Genomic DNA, 12,626 nt, shown 5'->3' with positions numbered 1-12,626 from the left:
TTCCATAGTTTTTTTTCTTCATATTTGTGATGGAACTTTTCGCTCGGCAGAATTTCAAGAATACGTAATGTGAGTTTGCCAGTTAGCCGCGGGTTGGTTATTTTTGACGTATAGGATCAACATACGAGCAAACAACGAAATACGTCACGGTTTCGGCGAATGTTTGTCATGACACATTAGAAACTATAAAGGCGAAGAAGACCGTCGTGACCGTGGCGAAGACAACATACTGTTCCGTGCTGGCCCAACCACATAACCCTGTTGAAAAAATTATAAGTCATGTCAATTTCATTGTCCGATTTTACTACATATTTAGAAAGCTTTCACTGAAAAAGACTTTGTTTATATTGAATGTATTTTTAAATACTGTAATATTAGTATTCCTTTATTGCTTGATGTTTAGTCAATAAATCACATTATTCGTATTAACAGTAAAATAATACTCGATTCGAGTGTTCCAATTTATTTAAAATAATTTATTTATTTGCCATGTTTTTACAAGATCAAACAATACGTATCGTACGTGGGGCTCCCGATGGGCCGTGTCCGACACAATGCACAACCGATTACAATAATATCTAGTACTAATATATGTATACTATATTATAATAAAAAAAGTATGTTCATAAATAAATAAATACAGGAAGTTAATTATCAAAATAGAAAAAAAAACAAGGAATAAATCGCAAGGCGAGTTTTTATGGCCTTCAAGTTTGTATGTTTCGCCGGGAATGATACAGTCTGATTGATCTGTACCGCCATGTTTACGACTCGGTCATTTTTTTTAAGTGTGTATGCGAAATATCAAATCTAAAACTCAGAAAGTTGGGAAATAAAAGTGGACGAAATACTGAGTTTGAGAAGATGCGCCGCGCGCGATGTGGTATGTTCGCAAACAATCAATGTGTAGAGCTAGTATAATACAGAGAAAAATATGAGTCAGAAAACAGTATATTTAGACGGTTTCAAAAAAATATATTTACGAAACGTCTAAATTTGCCGATATGAGCATTTTATTTGACCTGCGTTTTTTTTGTGTGTAATGGCTACCCCACGGAAATATGATACATCCCTATGAAAGCCCCGATTGTGATACGGTAGAGAGCGTACGGGATACAAACGTGCCTTTCACTATCAAGCCCGATTGTATTTTCCCAAGTGAACGGCACTACGATACGCTTCGCTTCTGAGCAAGGTTATTAGTAACGGCGATGTCAAGCACCCGACTAGAAGTTGGAAACCAGAGCAATGTGCAATCGTCTTTTACAACTCAATAGCCAGTCGGATCCCCCACCCGGGTTTCGCGGTTCGAGATTCCATTGCGGTGCGATTCTGGTAGGATTGGTGATGGTATTAAGAAGTTTGTGTACGTGTAACCATCGAATTTAGTCTCAGACCTCGATACTTAATATACACTATTAAATATGAATTTCAAGTTCAAGGCTTAGAGGTCGATTCTCGTGACCCTAAAAGGTCAAACATCCTGGTAGTACATTTCCGGGATACAAATTCCATTAAAGCTACAGACCAGATTTGTCGGATCCATGTTTAAAGGCTGAATATGCCATGTTTAAAGGCTGAATATGCCATGTTTAAAGGCTGAATATGCCTCAATGAGTACTGACTGATATAAATGTGATTTTTCGCAGAATAAACTTTGGTTGCACATGCAAAATAGCAAGTTGATCAGTCAGAGAGCGGTAGTCGTCGTGCCACGCATGCGCGAGATATATATAGGTCTCATATAAACAAAGATGGTGACTTTGGCTGTTGTGCAGATCAAAAGAGTACACACTGGGACGTTACCAAGCTTTAATTAGGTATTTTCATGTGATTGGAAGGTATCGAAGGAGTCACCGGTGGTAATTAGTGCAAGTCGCGCCAAGGTCGAACCTCATACTTGTGATTTTCATTAGAAGAGCGCATTGGATTATTGGAAAATCAATGTTTATCAACACAAATGTCGCACATGCGCAGCGCGACGACTACCGCCCTTTAAAGCATTCATGAGGCACAAATGCTCCCAAATTGTGACTGTTTTGGCGAAAATCTAAGATGGCGCCCAAACCATATGAATAATCGCAAACTTTGAAGAGCATAAATGCTAAAAACAAATTTCAAATCATTGTGTTCAGTGGTTCTGAAGAAGACGATTTTCAAATAGTTTTTGCCATTTGTCGGGAAAAATGCAGTGTGACGTCACGTAGTAAACAGTAACAGTCATTCAACGTTCGGTATTAACTGAATACGGTAAAGAGCCAATTTTGTTTTGTGAGTTTCAAGTAAGCAGGGAGTTGGTCGAATATACGTAACTCGGTTTGTACCGCTGTTTAACAATGAAAAAATATTAATTATGCAAAATGCCCATTATCCATGACTAAGGATTGAATGAATGAATGGTGAATCCTGAATATGTATGTTTATTACAAAGAAAAGCAAAAAAAAATAAATAAATAAACAAAACAAGCATCGGTTGATGACAAATACTACTGTTAAAAACGCATTGGTGCCTAATCAATTACATAAAGAAGAGAAACAAAAATATGTTCCCGTACATCTCACATACAATTCGAATTACAAAATACAAATTTTAAAACAATTAACAGCAATTCTCGTAAAAAAGGTGTTCTTTGAGGGTAAGTCTCATTTTCTATTCAGTTTTTTTTTTCTGTTCGTTATCTGTCTCCGAACAAACGTATATAATTTATTACCTTTTTTGCCGTCGATCTAAAGATCATACACAATTTATAAAGATTCGATGTTCCATTGTTCCAAAGTTTGAGATGTGTAGTGTATTGCACAGAACGGTGTGGTACTTTGCACAGAAAAGGTTCAAATCAAATTGTTATTAAGACATCAAGTTTTAATTTTATAATTTATATAAAAGCATATTTTTTTTTTCAATGCAGAGGATAAAAAAGTGCGTAATGAATTTCAGTTTTTGTCTTTTGTAAGAGTGTTCCCACAGTTCCGAAAAAAAAATCAATATGACCGCCGTGATCTTTATACTAATACTATTTTAAATTTTCAAAAAGACATTTTGAAACGATAGTCTAATCAATACTTTTGACACCTCAGGTCGATGTGAGGCATCAATACGCTTGGTGAGCAATATAGACTGTTGCAGTGTCAAGTCACGATATGTGTCAGAATGCGACTTTAAAATTTCATTGAGACTATTTATAAAGCCACAGTCCCTCTATAGAGGGACTGTGATAAAGCCATTAGGGGTTATAATAAGAAACATTCGGTGGTCTGATATTTTGTGCATATTGCGGGGAATGTATGCTGAATTAAATTATGTCCCACAATTTGTGCATATTTCTATCATCAAATATGTCACAATAGTCTCCGGACCTCAAAAAAAAAAGATATTAAATGATCACGGAGTGCCGCAACTTTATTAGGCACAATGTACTACATAAATATATTAATAATTTACAGAAGGCAAGATCAATAGTTACTAGTCTGATTAAATATTCCCCACGTTATTAAAAAAATCACCTTTTACATAACACACTATGAAGAATCCCAATTATGAAAAACTGATAGTCTTAATTAGACCACAACAATCTCGAGGATGATGTTCAATCAGAATCGAGTTTCTGTCAAGAGCGGACGATTCTCACAACGATGGTCAATTGAAGCCCGATGAGATAGAGGACGAACATCATCTTTGAGTTCAGGTTGAGAGATAACGATTGATCACAGCCCCTCGCGCCGAATCATTCTTGCTGGGCGCCTCGGGTCTTATATCGAATTAGTATACACACATAAAGGTATAATTATTAAAAAAAAGACTGCACAAAAATAGTCGAGTATAATACGAACCGGACACACAATGAGATATCAATATATTTTAATAAATTCACACTGGCGTCAAGTCAATTGTATTCATTGACCGCCGTTAGGCGCAATGAAAGGTCGCTAAGCCGCGGGGCGTTTGCCAAGTGTTAACGTGATTATTGGCCGAATGCTGCCACAAAGATAACATTATTGCTGTAATTACACACAGTATTTCCATAATGAACGTGGAAATGACAGTCAATATGAATCGGAAAAAGTCTAATATCTATTTGGATATTGGTTACCAATACTTTCACACGGCTACTGTGCTGCCATGGCTACCGCATCGACTCCATGATTCCGACAGACATAATATTCGTGAATATTTAATTTTGTTGAGTTGATATGTCATACAGGAAAAAATAATTAATTAATTAATTAATTAATTAATTAATTAATTAATTAATTAATTAATTAATTAATTAATTAATTAATTTATTTATTTATTTATTTATTTATTTATTTATTTATTTATTTATTTATTTATTTATTTATTTATTTATTTATTTATTTATTTATTTATTTTAATTTGTTACCTTGATATCTAGCTGTAGATTAATTAAGGTTCTTCGTGTTCCGTGGAAAGATGTTCAACTTTAATATTCAAATGTACTTCAATCAGATTTGGCAGCCGATGAAAGATCGCCTGTCACAAATGGATTAACTCGTTTCTCGGATCATAAATTGAATAATCTCTTTTTTTTAAATAGGCCATCTTATATAAGTTTATTTATATCGGCAAATTTTCATCGACGCGCGAAATTGACAAAGTTTTCACAAATTGAGTGTTGTATTGTTTGAATCAATCCAATTATTGGATATCGCCAGACGTGTGGATGAATGTGAAGATTGTTAGTATATGTACATGGAGGGCGCACCACCAAACTGCTACCAAGGGATTCACTATTGTATCGTGGGCTGCCATGCTTTGTACGTGCATGTCCCTGTCGCCATGCCGTATAAATATAGACTTACAATACGCGTTGTGTTTTTTGCAAAGCCATCCAGTGAATTCATCTATCTTTAAGAACATTCATATATTTATTCATTCATTCATTCGTTCCTTCCTTCATTCGTTCGTCTATTCATTTTTCCATTCATTACGTGCTTATTTATTTTGACACGGCGATGTTCCGTATATCGCCACTGACAGCGACAGTGATCGGCTCAGCCGTATCAATTCTCAAACATCAGTCCCGATTACACACACACTATGCGCAGAGCTGCTTTCAACTCGCCGACGGATAGCAGCGCGTCTCGCGGCTACGCAAGCACGCGGAAACACCACTGTTTCTGTGTATATTAAAATACGTTTGGAATTCAAGAAGTAGAAAAAAACACATCATAAAAAAGTTTCCTAAAAAGGTTATTTTTAGTGATATCAATTTATTAGCATTATGCTGGGTCGGGTTAGATTGTGTTTTGGATTATAGTGTTCATCAGTGCTGTTCGTACTATCTTACGGTGTCTGATACAGAGAGTGAAATGTGTACCAATAGTCCCAAGTACAACGAACATACAGGCGGCGCAGCGCTCGGCACCTGCTGACACCACAGTGATAAGCATACGCATAATACTGACAGGCAACCACTTATACACCGCACACGTTTCTATCTCTATTTTTTGTTATCTTTCCATATTTGCACTTCCACTTTCCAGTAAAATATATTTTGAAAACGGCTATTACAGCGATAAAGGAGATAAAGGGACCCGGCGTTGTGTGAACATAATAATAATATTGAGATAACATCGTCTAACAAGGGATGCGTCAACTATCACTAACACTGAAGAAATATCCACTATTTTTATGACAAATATTACTGCAATCCAATATTCACACACACACACACACACAGACTAGACTCGATAAATAAATAAATAAATATTCACACTTTGTTGTTGTTGCAAACTAAATATGAAAACAGTATTGGAATTTATTTAACGATACTTAACCGCTGGAGCTGTGTTACACAAGCTCAGTAAAGCAGCGAGCGCGCTCGATGGTGCTGCGGAGGAAAACACGTCATTCGTGATTCGGTATGATTCGCGGAGATCCCGGGATTGGTAGGAGATTTTTTGCGTTACATAGATCTACTCAGCCTCGTTTGCAGCCCATTATTACTTTTTTTTCTGCGGTTCAGACATTGAATCTCAACATTTTCCACAGTGCTGAGTGCGTCTGAATTAGACTGGATATTGAACCCTGGTTGTGTTTACAAGTTTGGGGTGGAAATACTACTTGCGATATTAGTTACACACAATATGTAAACCACTTTTTCCTCTACAAATGATACGGCCATTTACATGTTGGCAACGTTTACTTATGAACCAGGCATACAAGGCTCTGCTATCGATATGTGATTGACAACACCATACTCTGCCCTACTGGCCTGGTCTTAAGTTCCATCACTGTTTGTGCTCCGCGTTAACACAATTCGAATTGACGCGTTGGTGTCCATGATGTATGTGATCTTTAATTCGGAACGACAACTCGTTGAATGGAGTAGGTTATATACGAGAGTAGTATCCGGAGAGAGAAAGAGTTATTTATGGACTAAATGCAGTCTCGGGCTAGTTTTAATAGTCTCCATCTTTGAAACGTTAGTGTGCGTAATTTTCCACCCCAGCAGTCATTTGATTTAATGAGGTAAACGCAATAAACGTTACAACAGGAAAACAAAACTTACAAGCAATGAAAACCGTAAACAGGCCCGGGAGTTGTAGGTAGACGCACTCATTTCGTAAATGTGTTACGGTATTGTAATTTCCTCCGTTCAACGGTCTGGTGGTATAAAACTATTGAGGGAGGGTCTGAACGTTGCTGATACTAATGAAAGGAAATTCGCTGCGCAAGGATGTCAGAGGATAATATTCATGGGGGGGGGGGGGGGTAAGACAGCCTTGCGACAGAAGCTGGCGAATATAGACAATTTACAATATGCTGCAACCGGTAAACCCACACAGTGTGAATAATACGTATTTTGTGTTCGTAGCTTAGTGATTTTAACAGTTTTAAAATACTTGGTAGATCGGCCTACTTACCTTGGTATTGACAATACCTCAACTTAACGTGGATTGTTCACATCACACTCAAATTGAGAATCTCATAAATGTAATCGTTTATTCGCAAAGCGTGACTACCTTCAGTTTCCGCAAAAGCGTTGATCGAGCACACTTCCTTTTTTCTTAAGAATTGTTTTTTGTCGGTATATTACTTTAGAAATATTGTTATGTGTGCTACGTTATGGCAATTGAATACGATTACATCGTTTACCTTGCTAGAGGCCCAGTCATCCTTACCGACCAGAACCGGAAGTGTCGGAACATTACAGTAGACTCAACTGTCACTATTTCAAGGGAAATGATATTGCAAATGTATGCGATGACAGACTTTCAGCACTTTTCCCATGGTCTGCCCCCGCGGTTTGATTTTCGGACCCTCTGATATATCGATACTCAATCGGCCACTACGCAAACAAGGTGCGTTGTATATGTACACACAAAATTGCAATTCTCCTTTCTTCAAGTTGAGTGGCCAGTTGCGCCGATCTGTTTGTTCATTTCTTTCACCCATGACCTGCAGAGAATTGATAGAAATTGAAGGGAATTTTGGCCATGTTTGGTCAGTGTCGTGTAACCGAAACTTTTCTGATCCGCCAAAAGAGATTGATATTCGGGACCCTGGGAACCACTGGGATACGCAATGAATTACTCCCGTCAAAATTTAAAAAAAATGACGAAACAATCAATTGGTATACAAGTATTTCTCATTTTAAAATATATATATATTGTCCCTGTTGTATCGGTTAGATGGTTCAGCTGTGGCGATAGGAAGGCTTGGGAATTGTTTACTTTCAGCGACAGGTTGGGACGGGATCGCATGCACCGCGATACGGGCTGTGTTAAAATGAAACCGTGCGAACAAAATCACCAGCAATAACAAAAAAGGTATATCGATTGCACAGTGTGTGTCAGGCAAAAATAATAAACTATAAAACATCCTATACGCGTAAAAATGAGTGTCCTTGTAGCGTGTATTTTGGTTAATATGGAAGAAATCAGTTTTTTTAATGTTTTTTGAATATATAAACAAATATCCGTCAGCTTCTATTCAGATACTTAAATCCCATTTCTCTGAAATGTGAGTGAACCGTTCGCGCGACGTTATATTTTTCACCAGGGTATCAAAGCAAACTCTTTTTGATATGAAGCTCGGGGAACGCGGTGTACCCCTCGGCATGGAAGAACTCCAGACTGCGACCACATATCACGTTCTTGTTAAATATTCAAAATTCAATTGATTTCTTAACCCATGATGATAAATAGTACGGCAGACGTACTGAATATTTTATTTTATTTATGCACAGTAGCCCCGCCGTTATGTATAATTCATGTACTGTAAAACTATTTAATTTCGTTATTTTAAAGTTTTCAGCACATTCGCTTTGTTTTAATTTCACGAATATGTCAAGGAAACTGTGAGTTTTATTGTTATTTTACATGACTTTGTTCACGTAGATTTAATTTAGCGGATTTTACTTATCGGTGAAAATAGGGAAATTAAAACTCAATGAATAATTAATGCATTTACAGTATTGTGGCAGTCGACACTAAAGTGAAAACCTTGTTGATCATCGCCATGGAGGGAATTTTTGTCTCGTCAAAAATGTAAATAATTTTAATTCTAAAAGGATAGTCTAAGTTCAACAGCCCGCACTAGCGTGTGTGTATGACAAGTATACCATTCACATGCAATTAGCATAAACACAGACATTGAATTTGCGACTCTTTTTGCAAAGTGGAGCCGAAAGATACAAATTTAATTGTTTAATTTTTTCAATACAGTGTTAGTGATGTGAATTGATGAAAGAGGAGGGGGGATTTCGGGGGTAGAGATGAGCCGGAAAGTCGAGAAGAGGGGAGAAGATTCAAAAAAGTAATGATGGTTCTTATCATTCTACTTCTGCCCGACCTCCTACTATCACGAATAACGATAGCGAGCATGAAAGGCGGAAGCCTACCAGCCAGTCACCGAGAAACCATTTCCGTAAAGGACACCATGTAGTGACTTAGTACAGTGATGATACTTATCAAGATGGTTATCGCCGGTATCGAGTTGCGATGATGTGTTCGACAAAATAAGCTCGTTTATGAGATTCCAAAACCACAGACAGCAGAAATCAATGACAATTGCCAGTAATGGGGATATCAAACAGCGGAAGCAATGAACTGTTGGGTGTCCCATTGGCTTGTCTGTTACGCGTTGACGTTTGATATCGGGCCAATTAAGGGTATCGCGACGCCGTTTGCGACCGTATATCATGTACGCACAGCTTCGATGGCTTGCAACAAAGATATTTCTACCAATGTTGTCTAATGTTGTCTAATGCAAACTAATTAAGAATTAGAAATTGACTCGTTGCTTGATTTAAAATTGTCCGAACTTTAGCGTAGTCGAGTATTATCGCACTACTGACCATAATTATATAGGTAGCCATGGCAACTATTTATCTGTAAAATTGTTGATGTGTTTTTAAATTGATTTGTGTTATTGGTATGTTTTTATTTTGCGGCAAACAAACAATATTTAAATTTATGAATGAAATATGATTAACAATTCATTCTTTGGAATTAAAAATAAAATAGTCCGTTATGCCAGACACCAGGGGGTACCTCGCGAGTGACGTGTTCCTGGCTTGACACGTGGAGCTACTATAGAGACGACTGATTGAAATCGTTTTTAATAATTCTCCAAAGTAAAAAAGTATTAACTTATGATTATAAATATCTCTGATGTCAGAGAAACTAGAAACTACCGGCATTAAGTGACCCACAATGCAATCGAAATGCATTTAAGTGCATCTTGTATCCCGCAAACTTCACTGCGAGAAAGAAAACGGTCATCTGTCAAAAACTGCCAATCATTTGACGTTTTGAAAAGGCATTCCTCCAGCCTTCTGTTGAGTAGCGGGGACAGGTGGCTGAATTAGCTTCGCTGTTCCTTGTCCGAAATGAAAACACCTTAATTAGCTGGCAAATCTTAAGAAGTAGGAATGGCCGAGTTTATTAAGTTATTTATTCCTGATCCATTTTTTTTGTTTGAGTGCAGTAACAGGAAATTATTACTGCGACAATGGCACGCCTATGTATTGTTCACATTTTTTTTTAAAGAACCAAGCATCGAACAGAAGACTCCTAGTGTTGGTTTTGAGGATTTACAGTTTGATAGTGTGTTGTTGTGGCAAATTGCTTTCTTTTACTGCGAGCTCTTGACATGAAAAACGATTTGTTTAGATTTAGCGGACAGGATCGAGAAATAAATGAGTCTACATTCTTGGATGAAAAGTTCATGTGTGGTCTAGGGGAAAATAAAGACGACCTATATGCTCGTTTTCTCGTATACACGCAAAAACATGAGAAGACACCGTAATGTGGTTTACGGTGACATGGGTCTACCTTTCTTTAAAACGTGCTGGGATACACCTTGGATTTATTTAACCGCGTTATCATTAACGCGAAATTCGCACAAAACATTCCAAACTGATGCGAATGCGTTCAACCGAGGATCCGAATCGAAGCTGCTAAAAGAACACGATTTCGACACATTTCAATTCCTGTCACGTGATTTTGAAAATACATCTCCCTAACTTCTAATTAATTTAATCTTTTTTTCTCTCTCTCTACTATAATTCCCAAATTCGATCGGTTGCATCCGGGTTCTAACTACACACCTTTCCTGTATCATTTTATCCCACGTCTTTTTTTTTACCGTCCAATTAAAAAAGATAATAGAACCCTATAGGGCTAACAACAATAAAATAATAATATACCATGTAGACAAACATATTGCTACAAGAAAGCTCCATTTCACATTTTATATAAATAACACTACAGACACGTTTTCCAGCTGATACGCTGTTATGACTAAAAACTCTAATTTAAAAAAAAATTAAACGAGAGCCCCCCCCCCCTTATCGTGCGTCAAAGCACATAGGCATGCATTCAATTTCGGTATAGTACAAAACGTGTCGATTGAAAATCAAGCGGAGAAAACCTATTTCTAAACAAGGGTGGGAAAATATCACGTGAGACATTTCTCAACAACGTAAACAAGATTGACTGCATCAATGACGAAACACGTGAGACCGGAAGAGAACACGGGAACCTGCGCGACGCCACGATATTCATACTATAATCGTTCATTCACGCGGTAGAAGAAAAAAAAAAGTGAAGCTGGCATCCATGTGTATACTCTTTTCCCATGAAGAGGTTAAAGGTCAGACAAAATTGTAAACTTCGGGGAAGTTTTTGGTTCCTCATCAGCGGCGACGAGATTTGTTCAGTGCAGTATATGTAGCGTGACGACTACGTCATACTATTATATCCCCATTAATACAGCGTTCTCAATGGAGATACTTCCGTCGTTATTGACATCGTTGATTGACACGTGACAGAAAGCCCTCTTTCTCAGTTTATCTTCCATAGCGCAATATGGAAACACTATTTTTTTCTTTCCATGTGATCCCATTAGCGTTGGCGACACCATCGCATCGTTGTTGCCTGTGCTTACTTCATGCTTGCTGGTGCGTCGCTCTGGGCCATCCATCGTACGTATACATCAAGTATACAGCAATATACAAGTATTACTGAGAGACAGGATATACTGAGAACCCACAACATTATATACTCTTTCATCGACATTAATAATAAAGCGTAGATTGAGAGGGGCGTAAAAGCTAAAAACATATTTTTTTTTTACAAGTACCCCACAGTGTATATCATCGTACCGCGTCTGGATGAACAATACTTTCGAAGAGGAATTAATAATTCCAAAAGAAAAATATAAAATGTTGTTCACAAACGCACTTCATCTTTTTATTTTATTTTATATAGTATTCGATAATGTTTAGATTTGTTTATTTCATTTATCAAGTCTCAACCAGAATTTTGCCCTTCACGATTATTACTCAAAACGTAATGGACATTTAAAAAAAATAACTTGGTCAATTAAAAATGAAAATATCGATCGTAGGATTTTACGTATACTCCAACCGTGTCTACGAGATTGTGTTCGTAAATCCCGCCAACGCTTGTTTGCAAGACAAAATACGTCGCAATCAAACTAGAAAGTTAATCTTAGATTGCATATGTGATTGCAAGTTTTAATGCCGTTTGTGGACAGGACTCGGCAACATTATGCATGTATTCATGGCATATTTGTTTATTTATTTACATTTTAACTTATTTAATAATGCCGTATTTCTGTTTCATCCAATTTGGAGTATGGAATCGGTGGATCGGCAGCAATTTGCATGCAACGTCATGTAAGACGTGTTTTGGTTTACGCAAATTTCCATTCATATTCACAGAAATGTTGCAACGACGGATTGTATTTGTTGTTCAGTTTCTTCTTTGAATCAGCTAAACGCAGCACGGAAACGAAACTACTACAGGCGATGGGACCAATTCTACGATCAGTAAAGGCATTAATTTAACATATAAAACACAAAAGCAATTTGATCACAATAGAATTTAATCGATCTAATTATTATTTAATTGCCCGCACGCTTAATAATTATAATCTCCTAGATATTAAATCGTCTGTGGATATGAACATGCACAAACTCACGATGCTTACTGGGAGCGGAAAAAAGTGTGGATTTCGTGTCGTATCATCAACTGATACCACTTGACGTGCCCGGGGCAAAATGAACATAACTAAAATATTGCAGACGGAAATGAAATGGACAATGCAAACAATTTAACACTTTCTGTGTGTT

The sequence above is a fragment of the Saccoglossus kowalevskii genome, chromosome 6 (genome assembly GCF_978046115.1).
Source record: "Saccoglossus kowalevskii chromosome 6, keSacKowa6.1, whole genome shotgun sequence".
In the NCBI taxonomy this organism is placed as follows: domain Eukaryota; kingdom Metazoa; phylum Hemichordata; class Enteropneusta; family Harrimaniidae; genus Saccoglossus; species Saccoglossus kowalevskii.
This window is presented reverse-complemented; position numbering follows the sequence as displayed.